Here is a 19,503-nt window from a genome sequence, read left to right on the forward strand (position 1 = left end):
TTGCAATGTGAACTATATTATTGACTCTAGTGAAACCCTTTGGGTATTAGCCACATGACGATGTGAACTAATCACATGGTGATGTGAACTATTGGTGTTAAATCACATGGCGATGTGAACTAGATTATTTACTCTGGTCTAAGTGGGAGACTGAAGGAAATATGTCCTAGAGGCAATAATAAAGTTGTTATTTATATTTCCTTATATCATGATAGATGTTTATTATTCATGCTAGAATTGTATTAACCGGAAACTTAGTACATGTGTGAATACATAGGCAAACAGAGTGTCCCTAGTATGCCTCTACTTGACTAGCTCGTTAATCAAAGATGGTTAAGTTTCCTAGCCATAGACATGTGTTGTCATTTGATGAACGGGATCACATCATTAGAGAATGATGTGATGGACCAGACCATCTGTTAGCTTAGCACTATGACCATTTTGTTTATTGCTATTGCTTTCTTCATGACTTATACATGTTCCTATGACTATGAGATTATGCAACTCCCGAATACCGGAGGAACACTTAATGTGCTATCAAATGTCACAACGTAACTGGGTCATTATAAAGATGCTCTACAGGTGTCTCCGACAGTGTTTGTTGAGTTGGCATAGATCGAGATTAGGATTTGTCACTCCGAGTATCGGAGAGGTATCTCTGGGCCCTCTCGGTAATGCACATCACTATAAGCCTTGCAAGCAATGTGAATAGTGAGTTATTTGCGGGATGATGCATTACGAAACGAGTAAAGAGACTTGCCAGTAACGAGATTGAACTAGGTATGATGATACCGAAGATTGAATCTCGGGCAAGTAACATACCGATGACAAAGGGAACAACGTATGTTGTTATGCGGTTTGACCGATAAAGAACTTCATAGAATATGTGGGAGCCAATATGAGCATCCAGGTTCCGCTATTGGTTATTCACCGATGAGGTGTCTTGGTCATGTCTACATAGTTCTCGAACCCGTAGGGTCCGCACGCTTAACGTTCGATGATGATTTTATATTATATTGAGTTGTGTGATTTGATGACCGAATGTTGTTCGGAGTCCCGGATGAGATGACGGACATGACAAGGAGTCTCAAAATGGTCGAGAGGGAAAGATTCATATATAGTACGATAGTATTTGGACACCGGAAGTGTTTTAGGGGTACCGGGTACGTATCGGGTCACCGGAAAGGGGTTCCGGGCACCCCCGGCCAAGATATGGGCCTTATTGGGCCTAGGGCGGGACAGGCCAGCCCCTAGTGGGCTGGTGCGCCCCATACATGGCCGAATAGGGTCGGAGAAAGGAAAGGGAGAGGAGAGAAAGGAAGGGGGCAATTCGGCCTCCCCTTTCCTTCTCTCCCCCTCCTCTTTCCTTCCCCCTCTAGAAAACATGGAAAGGGGGGAGGCCGAATAGTATTAGGCCCCAAGTAGGATTCCTCCTACTTGGGGCGCGTCTCCTGCTACTCCCTCTCCCTACCACCTATATATATGTGGGGGCACCGCTAGAACACACCATGTCTTCTGTTAGCCGTGTGCGGTGCCCCCCTCCATAGTTACACACCTCGGTCATATCGTCGTAGTGCTTAGGCGAAGTCCTGCGCCGATAACTTCATCATCACCGTCGCCACGCCGTCGTGCTGATGGAACTCTCCCTCGTCCTCAACTAGATCAAGAGCTCGAGGACGTCATCGTGCTGAACATGTGCTGAACACGGAGGTGCCGTACGTTCGGTACTTGGATCGGTTGGATCGTGAAGACGTTCGACTACATCAACCGCATTAGTAAATGCTTCCGCTTTCGCTCTACAAGGGTACGTGGACACACTCTCCCCGCTCGTTGCTAAGCTTCTCCTAGATAGATCTTGCGTGATCGTAGGATTTTTTTTGAAATACTACGTTCCCCAACAGAGTTCCCAATCTTCAGAGCTGCGTTTAATTCTTTCCAAAAGATCCCACCGGAATTCAATAGTATTCTTCATAAAAGAACCAGCACAAGAAGTATCAAGCATGGTTTGATCATCACGAGAAAGCCGAGCATAAAAGTTTTGGGTAATAATTTCTCTTGAGAGCTCATGATTGGGGCATGAATATAGCATTGAATTCAGCCTCGCCCAAGCTAGAGCGATACTTTCTCCTTCACGAGGCCCAAAAGCATATATATAATTCCGATCACGATGAACTCGATGCATGGGATAATTTTTTGGGGAACTCTAGTTTCAATCGATTCCAATTCCAAGATCCAATATCATCGCATAGCCTATACCATGCCAGTGCTTTTCCCTTCAAAGATAAAGGGAAAACCTTTTTCATAACTTCATCCCTGGGTAAACCTGCAAGCTTAAACAATCCACAAATTTGTTCTACATATATCAAGTGCATATCAGGTTGTTCGATTCCATCTCCTGCATAAGGTGAAGATCACCATGACTCTTGCATAAGGGTAAGAGATAAAAGTAAAAGATAGGCCCTTCGCAGAGGGAAGCAGAGGTTGTCATGCACTTTCATGGTTGGATGCACAAAATCTTAATGCAAAAGAACGTCACTTTATATTGCCACTTGTGATGTGGACCTTTATTATGCAATCCGTCGCTTTTATTTCTTCCACATCACAAGATCGTATAAAGCTTATTTTCTCCACATTAATAAATCATACATATTTAGAGAGCAATTTTTATTGCTTGCACCGATGACAACTTACTTGAAGGATCTTACTCAATCCATAGGTAGATATGGTGGACTCTCATGGCAAAACTGGGTTTAAGGATATTGGAAGCACAAGTAGTATCTCTACTTGGTGCAAAGAATTTGGCTAGCATGAGGGAGAAAGGCAAGCTCAACATGTTGGATGATCCATGACAATATACTTTATTTCAAATATAAGAAAACATAACCCATTACTTTGCCTTCCTTGTCCAACATCAACTCTTTAGCATGTCATATTTTAATGAGTGCTCACAATCATAAAAGATGTCCAAGATAGTATATTTATATGTGAAACCTCTATTTCTTTGTTACTTCCTATTAATTGCAACGATGACCAAAGCTATGTTTGTCAACTCTCAACAACTTTTAATCATCATACTCTTTCTATGTGAAGTCATTACTCTCCATAAGATCAATATGATCTCTTTATTTCTTTTTATTCTTTCCCTTTTCTTTTATTCCCTCAAGATCATGGCAAAATAATCAAGCCCTTGACTCAACACTACTCTTTATTATATATAGCTCACGGACTCGATTACATAGAGGGATCATAAAGCAAGACTCAAAACTAAATCATACCAAAAACTTTATTCTACTAGATCAAGATATTACTAAAAGGATCGAACTAAGAAAAACGGTAAAGATAGGAGTGTGATGGCGATACGATACCGGGGCACCTCCCCCAAGCTTGGCAGTTGCCAAGGGGAGTGCCCATACCCATGTGATTATATCTCCTTCGCTGGTGAAGAAGATGGTGGAGTTGTTGATGGTGTGGGCTTGTCGTCCATCTTCCAAGGCACGGGCTCACCATCATAGAAGGATGATCGAGTCTCCGGGATCCTCAAATCTGCAGCCAAACTCATCCTCTTGAATCTATATTCATACTCACAGTTTTGGTTTAGCAGGTCATAGATTTGGGCTTGGAGATGCTCGATCTTCTCGTGAAGCTTGAAGATGGTTTCCGCAATGTTATTGGCATCCAGCTTGTGGTTGTTGGTGAACTCCGCGATCATCATGTGGTTGGCCTTGAGTCCATGTTCCACCATCCCCTGGCACTTGAAAACTTGTTGTTCCATTGCTTCGAGCCTCGTCTCCATGCTTCCGGTCCTCCTTGGTCCCTCAACATCGCGGATGTGCAGCAACCTACCACGCATCTCAATGGTTTGAGGGTGTTGCAGTACCTCCGCGAGGTAGGGGTTGATGACCTTCTCGAAGAACTTGTCCTTGGGGGCGCTTGGAGATGTCATGGTGATCTAGATCTGTCAGAAGAAACAGCTCGAAACGAAAACAGAGGATATTTGCGTGATACGGTGGTCAAAACCTTCGGGAGATTATATAATGAATTTTTACCAACCGAAAGAAGTATCGTGCAAGAAAACGGAGTCCGGAGATCACACGAGGTGCCCACGAGGTAGGGGCGCGCCTCCCACCCTCGTGGAAGCCTCGTGTCCTTCCCGGACTACTTCTTATTTTCCTATTTTTCTAAATATTCCAAAACGGAGAAAAATTGCCATTAGAAATGTTTTGGAGTCGGTTTACTTGCCGTACCACATACCTATTCCTTTTTGGAGTCTGAAACGTTCTGAAAAGTGTCCCTTATGTATTCCTCCAGGGTTATGGTTTCAATAATATTAGTTTCAACATTTATAGGATTACCTGAGATATAATGTTTGATCCTTTGACCGTTCACCACCTTCAGATTTGTGCCTTCGAAGTTGTTGATTTTTATGGCACCGGAACGATAGACCTCCTCGATAACGTAAGGGCCTTCCCATTTAGAGAAAAGTTTTCCTGCAAAAAATCTTAAATGAGAGTTGTATAGCAATACATAATCACCTACATTAAACTCACGCTTTTGTATCGTTTTGTCATGCCATCTTTTAACTTTTTCTTTAAACAATTTGGCATTCTCGTAGGCCTGGGTTCTCCATTCATCAAGTGAGCTAATGTCAAATAACCTCTTCTCAGCAGCAAGTTTGAAATCATAGTTGAGCTCTTTAATAGCCCAATATGCCTTATGTTCTAGTTCGAGAGGTAAGTGACATGCTTTTCCATAAACCATTTTATACGGAGATATACCCATAGGATTTCTATATGCAGTTCTATAGGCCCATAATGCATCATCAAGTTTCTTGGACCAATTCTTTCTAGATCTATTAAAAGTCTTTTGCAAAATTAATTTGAGCTCTCTGTTACTCAATTCTACTTGACCACTAGACTGTGGGTGATAAGGAGATGCAATTCTATGATTAACATCATACTTAGCAAGCATTTTACGGAAAGCACCATGAATAAAATGTGAACCAGCATCAGGCATTAAATATCTAGGGACTCCAAACCTCGGAAAAATAATTTCTTTAAGCATCTTAATAGAGGTGTTATGATCAGCACTACTAGATGGAATAACTTCTACCCACTTAGTAATGTAATCAATAACAACTAAAATATGTGTATACCCATTAGAGGAAGGAAAAGGTCCCATATAATCAAAGCCCCAAACATCAAATGGTTCAATAACGGGTGAATTATTCATAGGCATTTCTTGACGTCTACTAATATTACCAATTCTTTGACATTCATCACAAGATAAGACAAACTTACGAGCATCCTTGAAGAGAGTAGGCCAATAAAAACCGGATTGCAATACCTTATGTGCAGTTCTATCTCCAGCGTGGTGTCCTCCATAAGCCTCGGAGTGACACTTGCGTAGGATCTGTTACTGTTCATGCTCAGGTACACAACATCTAATAACATCATCTACTCCTTCTTTATAAAGATGTGGGTCATCCCAAAAGTAATGTCTCAAATCATAGAAAAACTTTTTCTTTTGCTGGTATGTGAAACTAGGTGGTATAAATTTAGCAACAATGTAATTAGCATAATCAGCATACCATGGAGCAGTACGAGAAGCATTTATGACATTTAGTTGTTCATCAGGAAAGCTATCATCAATAGGTAGTGGGTCATCAAGAACATTCTCTAACCTAGACAAGTTGTCTGCAACGGGGTTCTCAACTCCCTTTCTATCAATAATATGCAAATCAAATTCTTGTAGCAAGAGAACCCATCTAATAAGTCTAGGCTTAGCATCTTTCTTTTCCATAAGGTATTTAATAGCAGCATGATCTGTGTGAATAGTTACTTTAGAATCAACAATATAAGGTCTGAACTTATCACAAGCAAAAACAACTGCTAGAAATTCTTTTTCAGTAGTAGCATAATTTCTCTGGGCATTGTTTAGAGTTTTACTAGCATATTGAATAACATTTAATTTCTTATCAACTCTTTGCCCTAGAACAGCACCTACAGCATAATCACTAGCATCACACATAATTTCAAAGGGTAAATTCCAATCAGGTGGCTGAACAATAGGTGCAGAAATTAATGCTTTCTTAAGTATTTCAAATGCTTCTACACAATCATCATCAAAGACAAAAGGAATATCTTTTTGTAATAGATTAGTCAGAGTCCGAGAAATTTCTGAGAAGTCCTTAATGAACCTCCTATAGAAACTGGCATGACCAAGGAAACTTCTTATACCTTTAATGTCCTTGGGACATGGCATATTTTCGATAGCATCAACTTTAGCTTTATCAACTTCAATACCTCTTTCAGAAATTTTATGCCCCAAGACAATACCTTCATTAACCATAAGGTGGCATTTCTCCCAATTCAAGACAAGGTTAGTTTCTTCACATCTCTGCAAAACTCGATCAAGGTTGCTCTAGAAATCATCAAAAGAGGATCCATAAACGGAGAAATCGTCCATGAAAACCTCACAAATCTTTTCACAAAAATCAGATAATATAGCCATCATGCATCTTTGAAAGGTAGCAGGTGCATTACATAAGCCAAAAGGCATACGTCTATAAGCAAAAGTACCGAAAGGGCAAGTAAAAGTGGTCTTTGCTCGATCATCAGCTGACACAGGTATTTGAGAGAAACCAGAATAACCATGTAGAAAGCAAAAATGTGTATGTTTGGATAATCTTTCTAGCATTTGATCAATGAATGGCAAGGGGTAATGATCTTTTTTAGTAGCTTTATTTAATTTGTGGAAATCAATTACCATCCTATAACCTGTAATAATACTTTGCGGAATCAATTCATCTTTACCATTAGGAACGACAGTAATACCTCCCTTCTTAGGGACACAATGGACAGGACTTACCCACTGACTATCAGCAACGGGATAAATTATACCTGCCTCAAGGAGCTTTAGTATTTCCTTTCTTACCACTTCTTTCATCTTAGGATTTAGCCTTCGTTGGTGATCAATAACTGGTTTGGCGTCTTTCTCCAAATTTATTTTGTGTTGACATAGAGTGGGATTAATGCCCTTAAGATCATCAAGAGTATATCCAATAGCAGCACTGTGCTTCTTCAGAGTTTTCAATATTTTTCTTCCTCCTTCTCTGAAAGGTTAGCACTAATAATAACAGGATATGTCTTCTTTTCATGAAGATAAGCATATTTAAGAGTATCAGGCAATGGTTTAAGCTCAAACACGTGATCACCCTTGGGTGGAGGAGGATCCCTAGGATTTCAACAGGCAAGTTGTGTTTCAGAATAGGTCCTTGTTTAAAGAATACTTCATCTATTTCCCTTCTTTCATTCATAAACATATCATTTTCATGGTCTAGCAAATATTTTTCTAAAGGATCACTAGGAGGCACGGAAATAGAAGCAAGACCAATAATTTCATCCTTACTAGGCAATTCCTCATCACGAGGTTGTCTATGAAATTTAGAGAAATTAAGCTCATGAGACATATCATCCAAACCAATAGTAAGAACATCCTTTTTGCAGTCTATCTTAGCATTAACAGTGTTCAAGAAGGGTCTACCAAATATAATGGGACAAAAGCTATCTTGTGGGGAACCAAGAACAAGAAAATCAGCAGGATATTTAACTTTCCCACAAAAGACTTCAACATCTCTAACAATCCCGATCGTTGAAATAGTATCTCTATAGGCAAGCTTAATGGTGACATCAATTTCTTCTAACTCAGCGGGTGCAATGTCATGCATAATTTCTTTGTATAAAGAAATAGGTATTGCACTAGCAATAGCACCCATATCACATAAGCCATGATAACAATGATCTCCTATTTTAACAAAAATAACAGGCATGCCTACAATAGGTCTATGTTTATCTTTAGCACCAGGTTTAGCAATTCTAGCAGTTTCCTCACAGAAATAAATGACATGCCCATCAATATTATGAGCCAAGATATCCTTAACAATAGCAGTATTAGGTTCAACTTTAACTTGCTCAGGAGGTGTATAAGTTCTAGTATTACTCTTACGAACCACAGTTGAAGCTTTAGCATGATCCTTTATTCTAACAGGGAAAGGTGGTTTCTCAACAGAAGCAGTAGGAACAATAGGATCATCATAAGTGATAGTCTTTTCTTCAACTTTAATAGGTTCAACTACTTTTACTTCTATGGGAGGATGATATTTAAACCACTTCTCCTTAGGGAGGTCAACATGAGCAGCAAAAGATTCACAAAAAGAAGCTACTATCTCAGAGTCAAGTCCATATTTAGTGCTAAATTTACGGAAATATCGGTATCCATAAAAGATTTAACACAATCAAACTTAGGTGTTATACCTGACTCCTTACCTTCGTCGAGATCCCAATCTTCGGAGTTGTGTTTAATTCTTTCCAATAAATTCCATTTGAATTCAATAGTCTTCATCATAAAGGAACCAGTACAAGAAGTATCGAGCATGGAGCGATTGTTGTCAGAAAGCCGAGCATAGATTTTTTGAATAATCATTTCTCTTGAGAGCTCATGATTGGGGCATGAATATAACATTGACTTAAGCCTCCCCCAAGCTTGAGCGATGCTTTCTCCTTCACGAGGCCAAATATTATATATATACTTACGATCACGGTGAACAAGATGCATAGGATAAAACTTCTGATGAAATTCCAATTTCAATCTCTTGTAGTCCCATGATCCCATATCATCACATAGCCTATACCATGTCAATGCATATCCCTTCAAAGATAAAGGGAAGACCTTATTCTTGATAACATCATTGGGCATACCTGCAAGCTTAAATAATCCACAAACTTCATCCACATAGATTAAGTGTAAATCGGGATGCAATGTTCCGTCTCCTGCAAAAGGATTAGCTAGCAGTTTCTCTATCATACCCGAAGGAATTTCAAAGTAAACATTTTCAGTAGGTTGAGCAACTATTTGCTCTACCGGTCGGGGTTAAGATCCCCCGAACAACCCCCTCAAAGGATTACTTTCCATAGTAACAAGTGACAGTAAATTTCAGCACACTATATAAGTTTTTCCTTACCAAATTCCACCTACCAAAGGCGCTTCACTCCCCGGCAACGGCGCAAGAAAAGAGTCTTGATGACCCACAAGTATTGGGGATCTATCGTAGTCCTTTCGATAAGTAAGAGTGTCAAACCCAACGAGGAGCAGAAGGAAATGATAAGCGGTTTTCAGCAAGGTATTCTCTGCAAGCACTGAAATTATAGGTAACAGATAGTTTTGTGATAAGGTAATTTGTAACGAGCAACAAGTAACAAAAGTAAATAAAGTGCAGCAAGGTGGCCCAATCATTTTTGTAGCAAAGGACAAGCCTGGACAAACTCTTATATAGAGAAAAGCGCTCCTGAGGATACATGGGAATTATCGTCAAGCTAGTTTTCATCACGTTCATATGATTCGCGTTCGGTACTTTGATAATTTGATATCTGGGTGGACCGGTGCTTGGGTGCTGCCCTTACTTGGGCAAGCATCCCACTTATGATTAACTCCTATTGCAAGCATCCGCAACTACAAAGAAGTATTAAGGTAAACCTAACCATAGCATGAAACATAGGGATCCAAATCAGCCCCTTACGAAGCAACGCATAATAGGGTTTAAGCTTCATTCACACTAGCAACCCATTATCTACTTATTACTTCCCAATGCCTTCCTCTAGTGCAAGTGGGAGACTGAAGGAAATATGCCCTAGAGGCAATAATAAAGTTGTTATTTATATTTCCTTATATCATGGTAAATGTTTATTATTCATGCTAGAATTCTATTAACCAGAAACTTGATACATGTCTGAATACATAGACAAAACACCATGTCCCTAGTAAGCCTCTACTAGACTAGCTCGTTAATCAAAGATGGTTAAGTTTCCTAACCGTAGACATGTGTTGTCATTTGATGAACGGGATTGCATCATTAGGAAAATGATGTGATGGACATGACCCATCCGTTAGCTTAGCATATTGATCGTTTAGTTTTATTTCTTTAGCTTTCTTCATGTCATATACATATTCCTTAGAATATGAGATTATGCAACTCTCGGATACCTGAGGAATACCTTGTGTGCTATCAACCGTCACAACGTAACTGCATGATTATAAAGATGCTCTACAGGTATCTCCGAAGGAGTTTGTTGGGTTGGCATAGATCGAGATTAGGATTTGTCACTCGAAGTATAGGAGAGGAATCTCTGGGCCCTCTAGGTAATACACATCATAAGAAGCCTTACAAGCAATGTGACTAATGAGTTAGTTGCGGGATGATGTATTACGGAACGAGTAAAGAGACTTGCCGGTAACGATATTGAACTAGGTTAGAAGATACCGACGATCAAATCTCGGGCAAGTAACATACCGATGACAAAGGGAATAACGTATGTTGTTATTACGGTTTGACCAATAAAGCTCTTCATAGAATATGTAGGAACCAATATGAGCATCCAGGTTCCGCTATTGGTTATTGACCAGAGAGGTGTCTCGGTCATGTCTACATAGTTCTCGAACCCGTAGGGTCCGCACGCTTAACGTTCGATGATGATTTTGTATTATATGAGTTATGTGATTTGGTGACCGAATATTGTTCGGAGTCCCGGATGAGATCACGGACATGACGAGGAGTCTCGAAAGGGACGAGAGGTAAAGATTGATATATAGGACGATAGTATTCAGACACCGAAAGTGTTTCGGTGGGTACCGGATACATATTGGGTCACTGAAGGGGTTCCGGGCACCCCCGGCAAAAGATATGGGCCTTATGGGCCAAGAGGAGAAACACACCAGCCACAAGGGGCTAGTGCGCCCCCATATGGTCCGGCCTAAATGGAGAAAGGAAAAGGGGAGGAGGAAAGTTAATAGAGGGAATAGGATTCCCCCTTCCTTTCCCCTCTCCCCTCTTTCCTTCCCCCCTTCGGAAATAAGGAAAGAGGGAAGGCCGAATTGGAGGACGCCCCCAAGTAGGATTCCTCCTACTTGGGGCGCCATAAGGCTGCTCCCCTCCCCCTCCCACCTATATATACATGGGGAGGGGGCGCCTAGAAGACACACCAACAATTGTTAGCCGTGTGCGGCGCCCCCTTCCACAATTTACGCCTCCGGTCATATCTTCGTAGTGCTTAGGCAAAGCCCTGCACAGATCACTTCACCATCACCGTCACCACGCCGTCATTGAGGGACTCCTGGACTATGGGGCTCGGGGATCCGGGCTGTGTGATGTGGGCCGGATAGGTAGGCCGTGAAGATACAAGATCGAGGACCTTCTCTCGTGTCCGGATGGGACTCTCCTTGGCGTGGACGGCAAGCTTGGCATTCGGATATGAAGATTCCTTTCTCTGTAAACCGACTCTGTATAACCCTAGCCCCCTCCGGTGTCTATATAAACCGGAGGGTTTAGTCCGTAGAGGCAATCATAATCATACAGGCTAGACATCTAGGGTTTAGCCATTACGATCTCGAGGTAGATCAACTCTTGTAACCCCTATACTCATCAAAGTCAATCAAGAAGGAAGTAGGATATTACCACCATTAAGAGGGCCCGAACCTGGGTAAACATCATGTCCCCTGCCTCCTGTTACCTTCAATCCTTAGACGCACAGTTCGGGACCCCCTACCCGAGATCTGACGGTTTTGACACCGACATTGGTGCATTCATTGAGAGTTCCTCCGTGTTGCCGATAGAAGGATCGATGGCTCGTCTCGTTGTCAACGGCAAAACCATCTCTGGAAGAGCCCTAATTCCTGGGCAGATCCTCCAGATCAGCAATTTCACCATAGGCGCCCATCCGGCCATTAAGCCCAAGGCGGTCCCCCGGATTGCCAAAAATCATCTCCGCATCAACCCCGAAGGCGTCGATAAGATGGATCCAACAGATGTTTCATCTTTAAATACTGCTAGATCGCATCACCGCCCTTGGGGTCGCAACAGATTACGATCTTGTTGGGCTTAAACCCGATCAGAGGGAAATCAGGTCTCCACCTGTCACCCACCTAGTAACTGTTGTGGAAGAACAAGTTGAGGATACCCGTCCTATGCTAAAAACAAACTGTTCGGATCTCCGAGCCCTATGAGCGGGACACTCATCTTCGAGAAGGGATCATCTTTCTCCCGAACATAGAATCCGACACTGAATCTAAAAACCCCCCGGACACTCCGGACCCTGGGCCAATGATCTCAGAAAATTTTCAAAATCCGGATTCCACAGTGGGTCAGGGTTCGGATTCAAGCCCACCCACCCACCACAATCAATACTCTCCAAGCAATTCCGGTCCCCCGGACATATGCGATCTAATGTACATGTAAGTGCATCTAGTGCCACCCCTAGTTGGTTTTGGAGTATTAATGACAAACTTGGTTGAGGGACTAATGTGTTTGTAAGAATTGCAGGATAACATAGGTAGTAGTCCCTTATTGATTCGGTTTACCTTCCAGAGATGACCCCTAAAAATGTGTGAAGACAATGAAGACAATGGTGGTCCGTGAAGATATTCACACTGAAGATTATGACATGAGAAGACTTCATGTCAAGACTATGGAGTACGAAGACATAGTTGTTTCGTAGTTTCCTTTTCTTCTTTGTTGAGTCATAAGAACCACCGTACTATTAAGTGGGGTCCAAGTGAACAAAGTCAGAGTGACTGAAGTGATGCTCAACCAAATCCTATGTCCTCGAGCGAAGACAATGAGAGAAAATCTTATCCAGAGTTGGATGAGTCAGCTTCACTTGTAGCCCAAGTCAAGCTACCGCGTGTGTTCGAAATCTGACCGTTGGAAACGTGTCAGTTCCTTAGTGACACATGGTCATTTCGGACAAATCAGGTCGGGTTGCCTCCTGGCTATAAATAGCCCACCCCGTACACCATAAATTGGTGGCTGCCCAGAGTTAGTACACGGCTTTTGTCGTTTGAGAGCAACCCACCTCCGAAGCATTTGAGAGAGAGATCCTTGCGAGGACAAAGCCCAAAACACCTAGATCCAAAGAGTGTTAGGCATCACTGAAGTCTTTCTGTCCACGTGATCTGAATACTTGCTACACTTGAGGACATTGAATCCTCCAATCGGTTAGGTGTCGCGTTTTGAGCATCCAAGAGCCATTGTGGATTGCCAGTGAACAAAGTCTATGAAGGTTTGGAAGTCTACCTTGAAGACTTGCCTGTCAAATTTCGGGTTCCGGCAAAACCCTTAAGGTTCGAACTCTGGGCGCGCACGAAGATCTCTCCTCCCGCTAGCTCACGCTCTCACCACAATCTCAAAGCTCAGCACGTCGAACTCGCAGAACAAGGGACACAGGGTTTATACTGGTTCGGGCCACCAATGTGGTGTAATACCCTTCTCCAGTGTGGTGTGGTGGATTGCCTCTTGGGCTGAGGATGAACAAGTACAAGGGAAGAACAGCCTCCTGAGGAGAGGTGTCCTTGAGCTCGGTGAGCTTGTGTGGTTGAGGATGATCTGAATGGTCCAAGATCAGTTGCCTCCTACTATGGTGGCTAGTCCTATTTATAGAGGCCCTGGTTCTCTTCCCAAATGTAGGCAGGAAGGGATCCAACAACGGCCAAATTTGAAGGGTGGTCTTCGCCTGCCAAAGGCTCTGGTGGTGACGCCGTCCTGGGCTCCACGGTGACCTCCGTCCTGCCGTCCTGCTGGTCTTGGTCTTGTTGCACCGATATGGCAACCTTTGCCTGATGCCTCAGGACTCCTCGCCTCCGCTTGCCTCTTTGGCACCAAAGAGGAAACGAGTACACTGTGCGCGCTGGCGCCCGCCTGGCCTTGGTCGTCATGGCTTGCGTCACAGGGACCTCGCGAGAGGACCCTCGCCTTGATCTCTCCGCCCCTCGCGAGCCAGCCTGGTGAGGCCACCCCCGAGGAGGTCTTACTTCGTCCGCCTCACAAGGCTTGGCTCCTCGCGAGAGTCTTGAGTGTTCGCTGATGACGATGGGCCGTACAGGGCCGCTGGTGGAGCCACGCCGTGGGCCGCAGGCAGGCAAGTCTGGGGACCCCCGTTCCCAGGACACCGACAGTAGCCCCCGGGCCCAAGGCGCGCTCGGACTTGGCTTCGAGGCGAAGCCAAGGGGCAAGTGCGGAGCGCCGCGGGCCCCAACAGCCTGCGGCCTCGGTTGACGCGTGGAGATTGATGGGACGTGGGCGTCTCCGCTTCCCCATGCTGCCTCGGCAACTGCCCGACTAACAAAAGACTGGCGCAGGTTGCATTTGCCTTCATTGCTTTCCTTCGCCTTGCTCCAGATCCCATTTCTCGCTCCTTGCTTCTAGAGACTGCAGATCCGCCCAGATCCTCCTTCAAGCCTGCCGCCAATGGTGCCCAAGAAAGCTCGGGCTGCTCCCTCGTCATCGTGGTACGAGCCGGCGCTTGATGCGCCGAGCGTTTCGGAGAAGAACCTTGCTGCCGTGCTCCTGATGACGGCGGAGGGTGATGAGAAGAGGAAGACTACGCTCCGGGCTGGCTCCGCCGTCCCGGAGGCCTCAGGAAGCACTTTCTACCTCTTCTTCATGAGCAGCATCGTCGCCGGGTTGGTTCCCCCTTTCTCCGACTTCTTCTACTCCATCCTCAGCCACTACAAGATCCATGCCCTCCATCTTCATCCCAACTCCATCCTCCTCCTGTCGATCTTTGCCTTTTACTGCGAGGCGTACATTGGAGTGATGCCGTCCGTGGCGCTACTGCGGCACTTCTTCTTCCTCCGGATCAATGAGGGCCACTGCTCTCGGTGCGTCGGCTTCATCGCGGCCAACAAGACCAACGCCATCTCGAAGGCCGGGAAGAAGGCCGAGGGCTTCAGGAGCAAGTGGGTCTTGATGGACGCCAAGTGCTCCCACCCCTGGCTGGTGCTGCCGACGGAGATGCCTGTGTCCCAATAGGGGTGGCTCTACGTGAAGCTCGCCAACCCCCGGGCGGCGCAGGTGTTAGAGAGGATGACCGCCGACCTGAGGCCTGGTGACTCAAGGGCGGCGAAGCTGACAGGGGCCATGATCGTCAAAGAATTCATGATGCAGCGCGTGGCTCTCCTTCAGGCGCCCCCGCGCCCCTTGTGGAAGCTTGGAGACGAAGGGGACGACCTCCGCCTACGCCTGGAGGCTCTTTCTGATGAGGAGTTGTGCTCGGCCCTCCGCTCCTTGGTTGGGGACGACCAAGGGTACCCGCCGGACTCCTTTGTTCCCTTGTTCCGCCGCTCAGATGGGGCGAAGGCTACCGCTGCCATGCCCGTCTTCGATGAGCGTGGGCTTGTGCCACCTGTGCCCTCGAATGTCCCGGTGACGATGACTCTGGTGGACGTGTCTTCCGACGAGTCTCGCGAGGGGGAAGAGGAGGAAGAAGAGGAGGAGGAGGAGCGCGACTTAGAGGTGACCCGCGAAGGGGTGGGGAGACATCCCCTTTGCGCAAGGCCGACATCCTCCGCACCCTGCCTGATGACGATGATGAGGCCGATGTCCCCCTGGGAAGGGGGGAGCTGCACGTGGCAGGGGGCTCCACGAGGTCCAAGGTCAGTCCCCGGAGGAGGTCACCGGTCGAGGTTCCGACGAGGGGAAGGTCGGCGCTGATCTCCCGAGACGACGCCCCTGTTCTAACGCTGCCTGGAGCTGCTTCCGGCCTATCTGCTGCCCCCTCTTCTGCTCCTGGAGCCCTCGCGCCCACGCCTCAGGCTGCGAGGCTCTCAGGTTTCAAGCTTAGGAAGCGGAGAGACTATGCCGCGATGGACCAGTAAGTATTCTCGTCCTGCCTTGTTCTTGCTTCTGCTTGTGATACATGGTGCTTCTCCGTTGCGCAATTAGGCCGACGCCCGTGGCGAAGAAGAGGAAGGAGGAAGTGGTGGTACTGCTCGGGACCAAATCGTCTGCAGCGGCCGCACCCTCCTCCGTGGGGAAGGGCAGTGACGGTGCTCGCGCTTCCCCGGCCTGATCGTCCTCGCTAGACTTGGGGGAGCATCCTCCGGAGGAGGCAGCCCCCGTAGCCCCGCTGGCTCCAGAGGTGCCAACGTCTGGCTTGGTTGCTGGGGTCCCCAAAGCTCAGGAGCTCCCAGCCTCCTAGGCCATGGTGACGACGTTGCCTCCTCCTTCTCCCGTCGCACTGCTGACCCCAGATCCTTCCGCCTCCCCTGATGTCCTGGAGCACGCTCTTTGAGGCACCAACTGTAGCCTGGTGGCCGGGCGCCTGGAGCTGATCTCTGGCTGGCTTCACTCCGATGTGTCTGTCCGGGCGGCGCTGAGCCAGGCTGCGGCAGCCTCCGAGAAGGACAAGCAGGCTGTCGCCCAAGCTGCGGCTGCCCGTGAGGTGGCGCTGAAGGATGTCGGGGCCGCCCAGGATCGCTGCCGGTCGCTGGAGGCCGAGCTGAAGACCATGCGCAGTGAGCGTGCAGACGAAGCTCGAGGCCGCAAGGCAGAGGAGGAGAAGATGAAGGCCCGAGAGGATGCCGTCAGGGGTCGCGACGTCGAGCTGGAACAGTTGGGGAAGGCGCAGGCTACGGACCGCAGCTGGCTGGATGAGCTGGAGCAGAAGATGAAGGCAGAGAAGGCCGAGCTGGAAGCCAAGGCGAAGGCCCTGGCTGAGGACCGCGTGGCCTTCAAGTCCCTCGAGGAGAGGTCCTGCGTGGCGCTGCGGGCACTCTACGAGAAGGGCTTGGAGGAGCCGCTGGCTAGAGACGGCGAGGGCCCCACCCAACTGCTTCCTCATCTGGTCGCGGCGCTTGAGGAAGTCGTGGGTGGTATCGGCCCCTTGGTGGAGGGAGAAGCTCGCACTCTTTCTTGGCCGTGCTGACGTGCATCTTCAGCCACCTCCATCTTCGTGATCCTGCCGCCAACCTCGACGAGCTGCTGGAGCATGTGGATGACGAGCGTTGCGCAGCTGCTGCCGAAGCCGTGAAGGGCCAGGTGGAGGCTTTGCTGAAGAAGTTCCGCGTTTTCGATCCTGCGCCCTCAACTGGCGGTGCTGCTGAACCTGCAACTCCGGCGGGCGGTGCAGGTGAGGGCAACGCTGCTGTGGAAGAGGCATCCCTTGCAAGTGACGGCGGCGTCCAGGGATGACGAGATGGCTTGCTGGCGGCTCCTTTCCTGTTTGGCTTCTGCAATATGCACCATGCCTCGTGGAGGCGTTTAAACTTGTGTTTGGTACTGGGAGAACAATATGTCTTGTAATATTTGCTTGAGATTTTACGATTTCCTTCCCATTTTCTTGGTGTTCTGCGTCGGCAGGGCCTGACCCCGCGCATACCTCAGCCGCCGTTGGGTCGTCCGGATCACCAGGACGAGACCAAGGGGTCAGGGGCTACGTGGCTAGTTAGGATCCTGAGTCGCGATGCTTAGGAGTCCCCCGTGACGCGCAAACAGCTTACAAAAAGGAGATGCAGGAGTAGGCCTAGTGTTCTACGTCGGTAGGGCCTGACCCCGCACATACCTCAGCCGCCGCTGGGTCGTACAGATCACCAGGACGAGACCAAGGGGTGAGGGGCTACATGGCGAGTTAGGCTCCTGAGTCGCGATGCTCAGGAGTCCCCCTTGACGCTCAAACGACCTTCATACCTTTTCCCTCGCCGAAGCTCCGCTCGGGAGGGGCACACAGCGACCAGGTCCGACGGACCTGGCAGGGTGGCGTACGCTTGGGCGTGAACCGAGTGTAGCCCCTGTGCCCAGCCCCCTCGCGCGACTCTCCCGAGGGGTGGTGTTGCGATGAGGCCAGACACTGAGCTCGGAGGCTCCCTCAGGTTGATACGGCCATGGGGCCGCCCTCAGTTGTTTATCACCAGCGCGGAGCATAGCGCTTCCGCACTTGCACGGGCATAGCTGCTCCTCGGTCGTGTCCACTGCCAGCGCGGAGCATGGTGCTTCCACTGGTGCATGGGTGACGGCTCCCTCTGAGTGGAGCCCCCGGGGCGTGTACAGCCCCGCCCTGACACGTGGCTTGCACGGCAGGGCTAGACGAGGTGTGTCTGGGCACTCGTGAGCCAGCACGGGACTCATGAGGCCCTACCTCAAGGCGGGTTGCGCCTGGTCTTGGTTCTTGACGACTGTGGTGGTCGTGCGAGATGGTTAGGCAACCTGCACCGAGCGAATCTCAAGAGGCTATCACATGAGAAGGCCAAGCACCAACGACCCCAGGAGGTGACGTGAACGGGGCCGGCCTGCCAGACAGAGCTCAGCCGTTGGGTTTATCGACGCTGCAGGGACGGACCGAGCACAGGCGCCGTGCCTAGTCTTCTTATGCAAAGGATCCTGAAGAAAGTCGATCGGCGCGCGGCTCCCGTGGTGGGTGACAATCAAGCAGGGGGTGACCATAAATAACTCATGCATGGGAAGCGAACTAGCTTAGATAGATGCGAGAATGATACATGCCACTGAGACGGACCCGAGCGGCCTGGGGATTATGTAGCCCGAGGGGCGCCCCCAGTAGAGTAAGCTAAAGATGCAAAAGGATACATGCCGCGGGGACAGGCCCATGCGACCTGAGAATGATGCAGCCCGAGGGGCGCTCCCAGCTAAATAAACTTGGAAAATGTCACCTAGTTCCGTTGTCGAAGGAGTGTTGAAGTGGCCGAAGACGCGTGATGAAGGGGTCGCTCCTCATGAGCCATCAGGGCCCTAAGCCTCGGGAGGCTCTGGGAGCTCAGGTGGTTCCTTGAGGACCGTCTCCATCTTTGCCAGGACCGCGTGATGCCTGGCCTCCTGAGTCGCCAGGATGCTCCGTAGGTTGCGCTGGAAGACGGCTGCCACGCTCGGCAGGCCAAACGGCATGCGAACATAGCTGTGCGGTGGACCCTCGCACCGCCCAACGTGCGAAGGCCAGAAGCGCTCCTGAGATGCGGCCCTGTTGAGCCCTGGGATGTCGATGCAGACGCGCAACCCGCCATCCTCGCCGGGATGGGGAGCTGCGCCTGCTGGGCGGCGGTCGCCGCTCATGGCTCTTGCGTCCTGTAGCTCCTGAGTGGCCTTGACGATGAACTCCTGAGCGCCGGGCGCTCCTCGCCCGGTGCCCTCCTGAGGGAAACATGCCACAAAGCACGCCTCCACATGGTGCCCGAGTGCCTCCCTCGTGATGTTGGCTAGGTCTGAGGCCCTCCAGAAGAGATCCCCCGAGCCCCGCCCGAGGAAGGCGCCGGGCGCACCTTCCTATGCGAGGGAGGGAGGTGCCCCAGCTGCGGGCGCTGATCCTGAGGCGGTGCCGCTAGTGACACCGCCTGCCTGAGGCCCTGTGCGGAGTAGCTGCTTCTTCTTCTGGGGGATCGCCTCAAGAGGGTACTGCGTGCCCTCGCTGTCAGGGTCTTCGATTGCTGCGGCTTGGAAGGCGTGCTCGATGGAGCACACCGCGTCTCTTTCTTCACAGGGGACTGTGATGATCCCGCCGCTTCCTGGCATCTTGAGGATGTTGTAGCCATGGTGGGTCACTGCCATGAACTTAACTAATGCTGGATACCCGAGGATGGCATTGTACGGCAGACAGATTTAGGCAACGTCGAAGCCGATGAGCTCGGTGCGGTAGTTGTCGCGCTGGCCGAAGGTGACAGGGAGGCGAACTT

The sequence above is a fragment of the Triticum aestivum genome, chromosome 1D (assembly GCF_018294505.1).
Source record: "Triticum aestivum cultivar Chinese Spring chromosome 1D, IWGSC CS RefSeq v2.1, whole genome shotgun sequence".
Taxonomy (NCBI): domain Eukaryota; kingdom Viridiplantae; phylum Streptophyta; class Magnoliopsida; order Poales; family Poaceae; genus Triticum; species Triticum aestivum.